Here is a 12,900-nt window from a genome sequence, read left to right on the forward strand (position 1 = left end):
AGGATGTTGAATGTATGTATCACATTTTATTGTCCTGCAGTTTTTATAGACAGGCTTGGCTAAATATTATTAACCCACTACTGAGAAACTTACCTGGTAGATCAGCCCAATTATGTGTAAAGTTTTTATTAGGAGACAATTTTCCTCTATATGAACCTTTTTCCACTGAGCCAATTATAGTAGAGTCTCACTTATCCAACATAAATGGGCCGGCAGAATGTTGGATAAGCGAATATGTTGGGTAATAAGGAGGAATTAAGGAAAATCCTATGAAACATCAAATTATGTTATGATTTTACAAATTAAGCATCAAATCATCATGTTCTACAACATGATGTTCTACAACAAATCAACAGAAAAAAGCAGTTCAATACACAGTAACGTTATGTAGTAATTACTGTATTTGCGAATTTAGCACCAAAACATTGACTATTGAAAACATTGACTAGAAAAACATTGGCTACTAACAAATTGACTACAAATACAGATGGAATTTCATAAAATGAACTTACAGTAACAACATTGTCGGAAATTAAATCCGTAAAAATTTCAGTTCTTGCTGTTTAGAGAAACAGCTGTGGATCTGAGTGGGAGGCAGACTGTGTTGGATAATCCAGAACATTGGATAAGTGAATGTTGGATAAGTGAGACTCTACTGTAGTTCTTTGGACTATAATAAAATTTTGATTGATAGTGTAGATGCACCCTTAGTTATAGACATCCCATCGAAGGGGAACTTTGAGGAGGCATTTTAAGAAAGTAGTAAAACATTCATATGGAGGAATTCTAGAAACAGAGATCTAAAAGAATGAAACGGTCTGAAAGAGCAATAAGGATACATTGGGGAGCCAGATAAGTGAAGGTCACACAAGAAGAGATGTGTTAGGATTTAATTGGTGAGATACATGCATGGTTTGGAAAGGATTGTTGTTGTTAAGAAAATGTATATATGAGGAGTAAGAATAAATAAAATGTCACACTCCCACAACCCTTCACCCCAGTACTGCCTCAGTAAAATGTAATATAACTGAAACACAAACATGGAAAATCTATACAGTAGGTGGATAGAACATGAAAGAATGAAAGTGAGAACAGAAAAGACTCTCTTATTGCCATAATTATTATTACATATATATATATATATAATAGGTAAAGGTAAAGGTTTCCCCTGATGTTAAGTCCAGTCATGTCTGACTCTGGGGGTTGGTGCTCATCTCCATTTCTAAGCCGAAGAGCCAGCGTTGTCCGTAGACACCTCCAAGGTCATGTGGCCGGCATGACTGCATGGAGCGCCGTTACCTTCCTGCCGGAGTGGTACCTATTGATCTACTCACATTGGCATGTTTTCGAACTGCAAGGTTGGCAGAAGCTGGAGCTAACAGCGGGTGCTCACTCCACTACCAGGATTTGAACCTGCGACCTTTCGGTCTGCAAGTTCAGCAGCTCAGTGCTTTAACACACTTCACCACTGGGGCTCCCCATTTCATAGGGAAGCATATTTGGGAGTTTCTAGATAATTTTTTCTATAAGTAGGACAGAAATATGGAGGATGTTGATGTCACAGAGAGTTATCTTTGTGTTTCATGGGACTATAAAGGAAGAGAGGTTTACTAGGCCCAAGCACACACCTGCTATTTACTCACCTCACTTCCTGCCTCCATTTGTGTCCATGTGCATAAGGCAGCTTCGCAGACAGAAACTATCTGCCCTACACCAAAATGTTTTCAGCAATAGTTAAAATTCAGTATCTTGGAGAAATATGATTAAGAGACTTCAGCTCAGTGGAAAGAGCGGGGAGCCAAATGTACTTTCCAATTCCTTTTTCAATTCCAGATTGATGGCGTATAGCTCACATTTCCTCTCTAAAAACAATTCCGACATACTGCTAGCTTGGCCCTGAGGTGGAGAATGTAAGGTAGACATCTAGATGACACTTCAAAACCAATCAGCTCCAAAATAATAGAATGTATTTCTTTAGGAGATCTAAGAGACTCCTTATAGTTGACTACCAAGGTCTTATGGAATAACAATGAAGCACCAAAGCACCTCCAAATATATATGCTGCTACGTTTCCCTTTAAAGCAACTTTTTAGAATTAGAATGAAGGGAGATTCTTTTACAACATTTGCATCACTGGGGCTATTATACTGCCTGAATAACTATATGTCTTGAATAGCTATATTAATAAAATAGCCTAAAGTTATAAAGCTGTAATTTCATGTTTCTACAATGCTTTTGACATCCTTAAGTAAATTATTTATTTATTTATTTATTTATTTATTTATTTATTTATTTATTTATTTGGTGCAATTTGCATGTTGATCTGAATAGTGACTTGTCCTTGCAAACTTTAGGGCCTGTCAAGAGCAAGAAGAGAATGATGAGGAGGATTTCCTCCCAGCAGCAGAATCCGGGCCCAATGGGGATGAGCAGCATGACACTGCAGAGATTATTAGTGCTGAGCAGGAGAAGAGCCTTCCAGGGATAGAGACAGTTGAGGCTAGGCAGAATGAGTCTCTTCAGGATGAAGAGCAGGGCTTAACTCTCCCTGCCCGGCTGCAACTCAAGGTGGATACCATTCAGATGCGCAAGTCCAATCGGTTGGCCCAAAGGAAGAGAGCACAGCTGTAAAGAATTGACAGGAGTAGCATAAAAGGTTGGCATTTGCAATAGTTCCTTGCTGGAAGCAATTGTTGTTTAAGGAATGTTTCTGCTGGTAATCTTGGACTTTGTGTGTGCGCGCGCTATGTGTTTGGACATTTGGCGAGCCCTTGTTATTGACCTTTGGAACTGACATTTGGATACTCTTTGCACTTTGAACTTTGTTTGTATTGATTCTGTTATGACCTCTGACTATGCCTGACTATTCTTGTAAGGAATGGCTGCTGCTTCCTGACAGAGCCCCTGTTACCAAAATAGAAAATTCTGGGAAATCTGGTTAGATACAATTGAACAGATATAAAGCAAAGAACCATTAGTCTTCCACAAAGAAATGCGGGCGGGCGGGTGGGTGGGCATTCCAGTAGTGTCATGATCATAATGTTCCCAAAATTATATAATTATATTTCTATTGACCTCTACCTTGCCCTTATTTATTTATTTACCCTATTTATACCCTGTCTTTTTCTACTCTGAAGGGGACTCAAGATGGCTTACATATGGCAACTATTAGATGCCTTAAAACGCATACAAACAGTAATATTAAACTTAATACATACTAAGCATTTAAAAACATTACATTCAGGTGTCTCCCAACACCACCTTCTGGGAACAGCTCTCCAGGAAGAACTGAAGACACTGCAAAACAGTACCTCCAAGACCCATTTCCACAAGGCATCCCAGAAAGATACCATAGTGTATGGTATCGAAGGGCACTGAGAGTCCAGCAGAATCAACAGGGACACACACCCTGTTGTAGTTGTGCCAAGGGGCAGTTCTGGTACTACTGGTAAAATTGCTAGTAGGAGGATAAGGGATAATGTTGAGCAGGTGTTTGATGAGGAACAACAAGTAAAGCGGATTCAGGAAATACTTATGGCTCCTACTGAGGATGAGACGTTTGAAGGCTTCTCTAGTGAAGAGGACTCAATGGAGGAAGATGATGGGTTAACAGAAAGTAGAGGAACTAAGAGGTCAACTCGGGAGCAAGAGTCAGATGAGGAAAGGGAAAGAAAGAAGATTCGTGATATACTTACTGCTCCCACAGAAGATGAAACGTTTGAGGGTTTTTCTGGGGATTATGGGTCTGAGAGTGGGATGGAAGAAGCTGCAGGTTGGACTCAAGTAAATGTGTGTGCAGAGCCAGTTTCCGAGGGTGCATCGGGAGACTGGCAAACTACTGGTACACCAGGGACATGGGGAGATCTAAGTCTTGAACAAAGATGGAGTGATTGGAGGGAGGATGGGAGAGGTTCACATATGAGATCATGATCAGCTGTGGATAATGATGACAGGGCAGAGGCGGCATCATCATCGGACTCCGAGGTGTAAGTTAAAAGTGGAATGGAAAGTGAAGGTCCCTTGCAGAAGGCAAGGTGTCATTTTTGGGACATTGCTTTGTCGCTGCCTGTTCTCCTTGGGTCCTGGCTGTACAGCTTCGTGTTCCTGAATCCGGATTGACTCCTGACGACAGCGTTCGTTTCTGCTCTGGCGTTCCTGACTTGGCGTTCCTGGCTTGGCGTTCCTGGCTTCCTCCGGCTCCTGCATCCAGTTTGGCTCCTGATGACAGTGTTTTGCTCCTGGCTTGGCGATTCCAACTTGGCATTTCTGTTTTGGCATTTCTGGCTTCCACTGGCTCCTGAATCCAGTCTGCTTCCTGACAATGACAGAGTTTGCTCCTGGTTTGGCGTTTTTAGCTCCCCTTTTGGCTTTTGACAACGGTATCATTTTGCACTCTTTATTTGAGAGCATTTGGCTCTTCCCTGACTCTCTGCACCACAGCATAGCATGGTGCTTGTTCCAGTGAAGGTTTTGGTTACATTTGATTATCAAGCTAGATAATCCGGGTTATCTTTCTATTCCTGCTTAGTGCCTTTTCTTGAAGCAAAGACATTTACGTTTGGTTGAAACACTGAAGTTAAGTGTTTCTGAGTTCAAAACATTATTTAATAAACATTTGTTAACTTTACTTATTGTGCGTGGCTCTTTAAGAGGGGTCTGTATCGTGACACCCCCCCCCCCCCCCCGTCCAGTTCCCGGCGTAGATCATCACTAAGGCGACTAAGGCTATTTCAGTTCCAGGTCCTAGCCTAAAGCCAGCCTGTGCCAGATCTAGAACATCAGTGTCTACCCAGAACCCCTGGAGTTGCAAGGCCACCACACATTCCATGACTTTGTCCACATAAGTGATATTGGAAACTGGCCAAAAGTTGACTAATTGAGTGGGGTCCAGTGATGGTTTCTTTATTAGCTGTTTTATAACAGCTTCTTTTAAGCTCACTGGAATCTTGCCTATCTGTAAGGAGGCATTAACCACCACTTTTACCCACCCTGATAAACCCCCTCTGGCCCTCTTCATCAGCCAGGATGGGCTGGGGTCTAGGATGAATGCGGTTTGCCTCACCTCTCCAAAAATCTTGTCCACATCCTCAAGCTGCACCAATTGAAAGGAATTCATCAAAACCGGACAAGCAGGTGTTCATGTTACAGCCTCAAATACTGCCGTTAACATGGTGTCCAAGCTGGAATGGATCAGAGCGACTTTGTCTACAAAGAACTGAGCAAATGCTTCAGAGCAGGCTGCCGAGTTGTCAGGATCCTGTCATGGGAGATGGGGTTTAACAACCTTCTGACTAGCTTCACCGGATGGTTCCTTGTGGATTCAATATTTGCAGCAAATAAAGATTTTGTTGTGGTGTCTATTGCCGCAGTGTATGCCCTTAAATAGGCATGCAGCCATATTCGGTCTGACTCGCTGTGCTTTATATGCCCCACACACACTCTAGTTCTCTCTTCTTTTGCTTCATTACTGCCAGCCCCTCGTTGAACCAAGCAGCTGGTTTAGCTCGGCTATTCGAGAGGTGATGTTCTGGAGCAATTGCGTCTATTACGCTAGTCATCTTCCTATTCCAGAGAGTGACCAGGGCACCAACATGATTACCTACCGAGATGGCGGGAAATTTCCCAAGAGCCATCAGGAATCCATCTGGATTCATAAGTCTCATGGGGTGGACCATTTTAATAGATCATCTATTTCTGCCGAGGTTAGGGGGTGCAGTAAGCCTAAACCTGATCAGGTGATGGTTGGTCCATGGCACTGGAGCAATGGTCAGCTCCTCTACACCACCACCTTCCTCCCATCCCTGGCAGAAAACCAAATCTAATGTGTGCCCAGCTCTGTCAGTAGGGCCAGATACTAGTTGGGACAGCCCTATGGTTGCCATTGAAGCCATGAAGTCCTGAGCTATGCCAAAGAGGGTGGTCTCTCTCTGGTCATTAAAGTCCCCCAGCACTATGAACCATTGGTACACCAGCGCCAGGTCTGAGATCACCCCGGCTAGCTCAGGCAGGGAGACTGTAGTGCAATGTCCCAGTCACCTACCTTCAGGTGGACACATTCAAATATAGTTGACGGCGGGTTGGGGCACCTAATCAGGTGGATGGAATCCTGATCGGGGGATGGAATCCTGACAGACCACCGCTATCTGACCTCCCCACCCTCCAGATCTTGGCTGGTGCTGTATTGAATAACCTGGTGGCCAAAACTGGGTAAGATTACCCCCCACCAGCCTCATCCAAACAGGTCTCCATTATGCATGCCAGATCTGCCTGTTCACTGAGGATTAAATCCTGGATTATGGTTGTTTTCCCATTGACAGACCTGGCATTTAACAGCACCACCCTTTATCCAGAGGGGCTGCCATCCTGGGTGCTCAGTTTTACCACGTCAGGAGCCCATTTTGGAAATATTAAAATTCTTTCACAATCCCTAGGCTGAATTGGTTGTATGGGTCTCTTTTTCCTGGATTTCCCCCTCCCTGCTATTACTTCTATGGAGACCCCTTTACTGTTGAAACTCCATCCACCTCCCACGTAGCCCCTCCCCTGCTCTCATCCCATGGTCCAGATATTGCAATTTGGTGTAATAGCTCTGCATTAGTAGCTGGCTTTACTCCCCACTCTTCTTTTCCCCCACCCCATAGTCTCTAATTCCCTCCAGCCCCCCCCCCCCCCCGAATTCATAAAGTGCAAATGCAAATGTAAAGTGCAAAGGGCTCAGGAGCAGCATGAGTAAATTACCTATAAAGTGTTAGAAGGGATCAAACCATGGTAGTACAAGCAATTAATGGTAATAACAATAGTCTGAATCATTATTATTTCTGGTGGGCAAGTTCATCAGTTAAGGTGCCAGCAAGGGGTCAAGTCTTAGCAGTGCAATACTCGATGATAGCAGCAGTAACATTAGTTGGCAATAGCCTTAGAGGTCCTGTTAAAGGATCTCCTAGAGGAAGGTAAAGATGGGAGATGGTAAAAAGCCAGAGAGGAAAACCTGGACACACAAGTGGTCAGTCAGTGGAAGGCACTGGGAGAGCCCTTGAAAGTCACAAATGGAGGGCCAAGTTAAAGAAGGTGGTTTTTTGCTGGTCTGTAGAGTCTGGAGACACCAACAGAGAGACAGAACGAACAGGTGGTGGTGGTCTCCGGACCACTGGAGGAGACACGTAACTCTTTCCTCAATGGTTCAAAGTTACTCTACAGTTATAGCACACTGTTCATCTCCCCCAAGGTATCTCCCAGTCACCCACTGGAATGGTAGGCCTCAATGTTAATCCCCCTTGCTGTGACTGGTGAGACAGGAAACAATTGAGGCTTGCAGGAAAATAACAGCAGCAGCGAGGTTGCAGCCAGGCCTCCAGGCCCTCAGGGCAATGGTTGTCTAGTGTGTCGGCAGTTGCCTCTTGGTATTGCAAGGTGATGTCAGCTGTCCCCAGGACAGCAGAGCAACAGTAATAGCAGCCAGTCATGGCAACAGGCGATGGAAGGCCTGCAAACAAGCAACAACTGCACTGAGGCTACAGCAAGGTGACCAGGCCCTCCCGATGATGGCAGTCTTCTGCGCTGGCAACCGCCTCCCAGTAGGACAAGATGATGCCAGTTGTTCCCGGATCAGCGGAGCAGCAAGAGCAACAGCCTTCTGCACCGGCAGCCACCTCCCAGTGCAGCAAGACAACATCAGTTGCCTTTCTGTGCATGTGGTCAGTGAAGACATTTTAAAATGCCACCTTTAAGTGATAGCATAACTGTTTCAGAAGAAACAGTATCCTGTGACTTAACTTTATATGAAGGACAGACCAACTTGACTTTAATAGAAGTTTCAACATTCCTATCTTGGGCTAACTAACTGTTGAGCCTGAAGTGCCTGAAATTAAAGGGCAGTCAGGGGTAAAGGAATGCATTTGTGTCTAGCTTTGATTTGTGTATTCTACTGGTTAAAAGATTATTATTCTTTAATTTAGCCCAGTTTCCATATGACCTTAAAAGACAATCAAAGGTGTTATGATTCTTTTAACATTCAGATATGAGTATAAAATTTTCAGGTATACTTGATTGAATCTGAGGAGTTGATGCATTCAACCATGTATATTCCTCAGCACTATTTACTCTGGGGAAACATGGACTTATGGCTTTGATCCAAGCCATGATGAACTGAGGCAATTTCACTTTTGTTGACCGTTGCTCTGGGTCATTGTAATTTAATGAGTAGTAACCCTATTTAAAATATGTTACAGGCTGACAGGTAACTGTTGGGAGAAAGCTGCTACACATGAACAGATCAATATGCATTGTGCTCATTCGACCATTCAATAATCAATTCACCCTTGTTATGAGAAAATAAATGCTAAAAGTCCTAAAAGTTAATTTCTATAGAAAGCTTTTACAAGGCTATCACATTATTAAAAATTTTCTTGCCTTCTGCTTTAGGGGAAAATGTGAAGCCCATGTATCTTCCTGGTGTGGAGTACTGTAAATCCTAAATTAGATTTTAAAAGACTGAAGGTGGAAAATACTTTAATATTGCCCAGTTATAAATGTTTTTGCAGAAAAACAACCTAGAACTTACATTACTAGCAAGGTTAATGGATTTTCTCATCTTACAACCCTCCTTAATAATGACCAGCAGTCAAACTATCACTTTGCCACACTCAACTGTTGTGGAGGTAGAGTGGGTTTGCATTTTTCCAAGCAGTGGGGGGATACTTTGCATGTTATAATTCAGATAATGTTGTGAGTAGAACCAGAAGACTAAATAAATTTGCTTTTTCTTACACATGGCCTCTTGGTTTCTTCACTCTTGATCCACTCTCCTACCCTAATTGTCAGTGCAGACTTTGGCTGGCTGCTTCAGAAACAGGTAGTAATTTTTACCCACCTCACTGCATTGCAAAGTTTTCAGGAAAGGCAACGAGAATTTTCTCTTATCTATCTTGTGCTGAGGGCTTTCTGGCATAATTTACCAGGGTTTGGTCAATAAAAACCAATTTAAGTATATGGGTGGTTAGTGCAGAAATAGGGGGGAAACTGCTACATGGTGGGCACCCAATGGTATCTTTGGTTGAAATGGAATTTCTTGATTGGGTGGGACTTGGCACTGGAAGGGGCATAACCTTTGGGAGTAATTCAGGATAGTCTTCCAGCAAAGTCATGGGTTGAAGGTGGGACTTGAACCTGGTCAGGAATGCCCAGCCAGCTGATATGAGCTTGTAAATATAAGATGTTAATGAGGCCTGGGTGCTCACTGAGAAGAAAGTTTGGAGATGACTCCTGTGTCAAATGAATTCTGCACTAGTGGCCCTAGCTTAGTTAATCACCTGTGTCTCAACTTCTTACTTCTGTAATAATCTGCACAGCGAAAACATACTCTTCAATACTGGTTTAAAACTAGGCAGAGCATAAGTTAGGGAGTGAGCTTGTATCTAGGAGTTCTCAAGACCAAATAATCCATGTGAACTTCTCAAGTATAAACCAGGGGTCCCCAAACTAAGACCTGTGGGCCAGATGTGGCCCTCTAAGGTAATTTACCTGGCCTCCACTCCACCCTAAATTTTAAACTTAGAGTCTCGCTAAGTCCGAAACAACTTGTAGGCACTCAACAACAATCCTAATTATCTTGACTATCTCAAAAGCATGCCCACACTTCCCATTGAAATACTGGTAAATTTATGTTGGTTAAAATTGTTCTTCATTTTAAAAAGTGGCTTAACAGAAACAAAACATTTTGGACCAAGCCTATTCTTGGCTCAAAAACTAATTCCACATCTCTTAGATTGGGTATCCCCTTCTATGATTTATTTCAGTTTTAATACAGAAGACTATATAAAGAATGGAATATACTGTATTTACATATCTCTGTCTGCATTTGCTGCAGTCATATAAAAGTTTTCCATACAACATGAACCCTTTTGTATTGAAATTATAACTATAAAGCTGGCACAGCAATACGCTTTTGCTTGCTTCTCCACGGTTCATGCTAATAGTGTTTTTATTGCTGTATTATAAAGACATATTTCATTTGCTGAGCTATAAACACCACTCAAACAGGCTTTCACAAGGGTATCTCATCTGTGCTTCCCGCAATCTGAAAATGAAGCTCTTCCTGTCTTTCATTGCTGGTCTGAGATTTGCTGCTATCCATTTATCATGTGGCTGCAATCTGTTCTGGGAAACAAAATTAAACCACTGAAGTGCCAGCATCAGAATGGCTAGTACACCAGAAATATGCTGGTCCTTTGATTTAAATGTACATGGGGTGGGGAAATCCCTGCTTGATAATAGAATATAAAAATACCCTGAAGCCTACAAAAATATCCAACCCCAGATAGTATTCTTCTAAATATATAGTTACAGTGAATGATAGATACCAAATTGGGATTAGAGAACCCATGGCATTTCTGATACAGAACTACAATTTCAGTCATTCTTAACTATTGGCTCAGCTAGCTAAAATGTATGAGAGCTGAACATCCAACAATATCTAGAGAATGTTGCCCACAAATGTTCTAGATGCTAGTGAGCATCAAAATGCCCACTTATTGAACACATTTGTTTGTCACCTCCCAGAGTCTGCCTTTCCATACATACAATCAATAACATCTTGTGAAATGTAGCAAAGGGTTCAGCCAATAATATCTAATTGAATATTGTGAAGGGGAATGTGTTGGAATGAAGACAGAGAAAAAGGAACAATAGTTCAGGGAAAGGTTAGGAGATGATATTTATCTGAGTGAACTGTGTAGGAGAACCAATCAGACATTTATATTATATTTTTAGGAAGACATTTAGTAATGAAAGCTTTTCCTTTTCTTTGACAATTTGCTACCTGAATCAGAGACTAAAATTCTGACAACAATATTTGGTGCTGTTTTGTGGTGAATCTGGGGTCAAAGCTTCCCAGCTGCATGGTGGCAATGTACTGCTTGAGCTACTGCCTTCTGCAGTGTGGGGAACAAGTAGACCAATAAAACTGGTCAAGCAAAATGTTACACTTCATGATGTAGGATCTCAGCAATTGAATTCGACCACATATCTACAGAGACATGAAGATACACATGCTTGTTATATTCTGTGATCACCTTGGGAAATCCCACTAATGAGTTCTGAAGATGGGCTAAGTTGGGGCAGGCACTCCAGCGAAAGGAAGGTTAATTTGGGGCCCTAACATTAGAAAGAGGGAGAGATGATAAAGACTACACAGCCCAACCAAAAAAATCTTAGTATCTTAGTATTTAGAACTTTTCCTGGGGTTTTTTTTGGGGGGGGGGCACTGATACAGAAAATTGCATTTGATATACTGCATCAGCTCTAGTTTCTTAGATATGACTATCATGATGTTCTATGGGTGAGCAGATGGTGACTGGTAATGGCATATGTTCTGTATCTTAAAATCTAGAGCTGATAGGTGAAAGCTGGTGCCCTTTTTGGAATCATCAGGTCAAATAGAAACAGAGGTAACATTTGAGGCACCAAAATGTGTTCTGGGCAGTGTTATCTATAGAATACTGAACTTGGAAAAAAGAATATTCCTGTTTTTAGTAAACAACAATCTCTGGTAGAGGGGAGTTATTTTATTAGTAATACAACATAATTAATTCTAATAAATTACATTCTTTACTGGTATTAAGGACTTTATTGGACAAAGGTGGCAAACTGGCACTTAAACTGGAGTAAAGGTGATGGTGCACATCAAACAATGTCATGCATAATCCATTGCTAGTCTGCACCTCCCCATGACAAATATATCCATTGCTTTGACCGGAAAACTCATCAATAACCCCTGATCACACTACAGTCCTATTACCTATCTTATGCAATGAGCCAGGATCTGCTTCTGCCCAGCATACTGGCACAGAAGTGACATCAGCGGGCAGGATAGCCCACTCACCCTTGCACTAATTCATAATGTAAAGGTTTCCAGGCTTTTAAAACTAAGCTTGCTAGCACTGCAGAGTTGCATTTACAAAAAAAGTTTTAAAAATAATTCCAGATTGGCAGAATTTTGCGGAGTTATGCTGTTAACTGGAAGTGCAACTGCAGGACCCTACATCACCAAAAACATTGCAGTTGTGTGTCAAATGGAGTTGAGATCAGCATCCTGGTACATTGCTTCTATCCCTGATCACACAAATGGTGTGTGATAGTGGAATCATGAAATAAAATATCAACCCATCTAATCTGAATAACACTGACACATGTTCTGACTTTAGAAGGAAAATGACATGTTTCAAAGAAGTGGGGAATCAGAATGGGTTAAATGCCCACACATTTTTTAAAGCAAAAAACACTGAGGTTAATATGTGTAGGTGAGATTTCTGCTATGGCATCATCTTCAAATCAATGTGGAGGAAGCAATTGAGAAAATAAGACCTTGGTAAAGAATCATAAGATGTGCAAAGGTGAAGTATCAGAATGAGACAAGAGCATGAGTGTATGTACAGGATCATAATACCTCAGGAGAGCAAAAGGTCATTCATTCCAATCCAAATCCCCACAAGACAAATATACCTGAACTGTATCTTACTTCATTATAAACAGAGCTGTACAGTCAGCCCTTCATAGCCACAGATTCTGTCTCTATGGGTTCAATTTTTAAAATATTCCAGAAAGCAAACCTTGATTTTACCATTTAATATAAGGAGCTCCATTTCACTGTGTCATTATATATAATTTTAGCACCCATGAATTTTGGTATGTTTGGGAGGTCTAGAATCAAATCCCAGCAAGATACCAAAGGCCCACAGTATCATATTAAGATGTGTAGGTTTTTTATTTGTTTTATTTGTTTTGTTTTGTTTGTTTGTTTTTGTTTGTTTTTTACTAATTTATGTTCCAGAGGAAGACAAAGGCTAGTGAGAAGCAACAATCAGTCTAGCCAGCATGTCTGGGGAGAGATTCCTTACTCTAGAA

Source organism: Anolis carolinensis, chromosome 2, assembly GCF_035594765.1.
Source record: "Anolis carolinensis isolate JA03-04 chromosome 2, rAnoCar3.1.pri, whole genome shotgun sequence".
In the NCBI taxonomy this organism is placed as follows: Eukaryota; Metazoa; Chordata; class Lepidosauria; order Squamata; family Dactyloidae; genus Anolis; species Anolis carolinensis.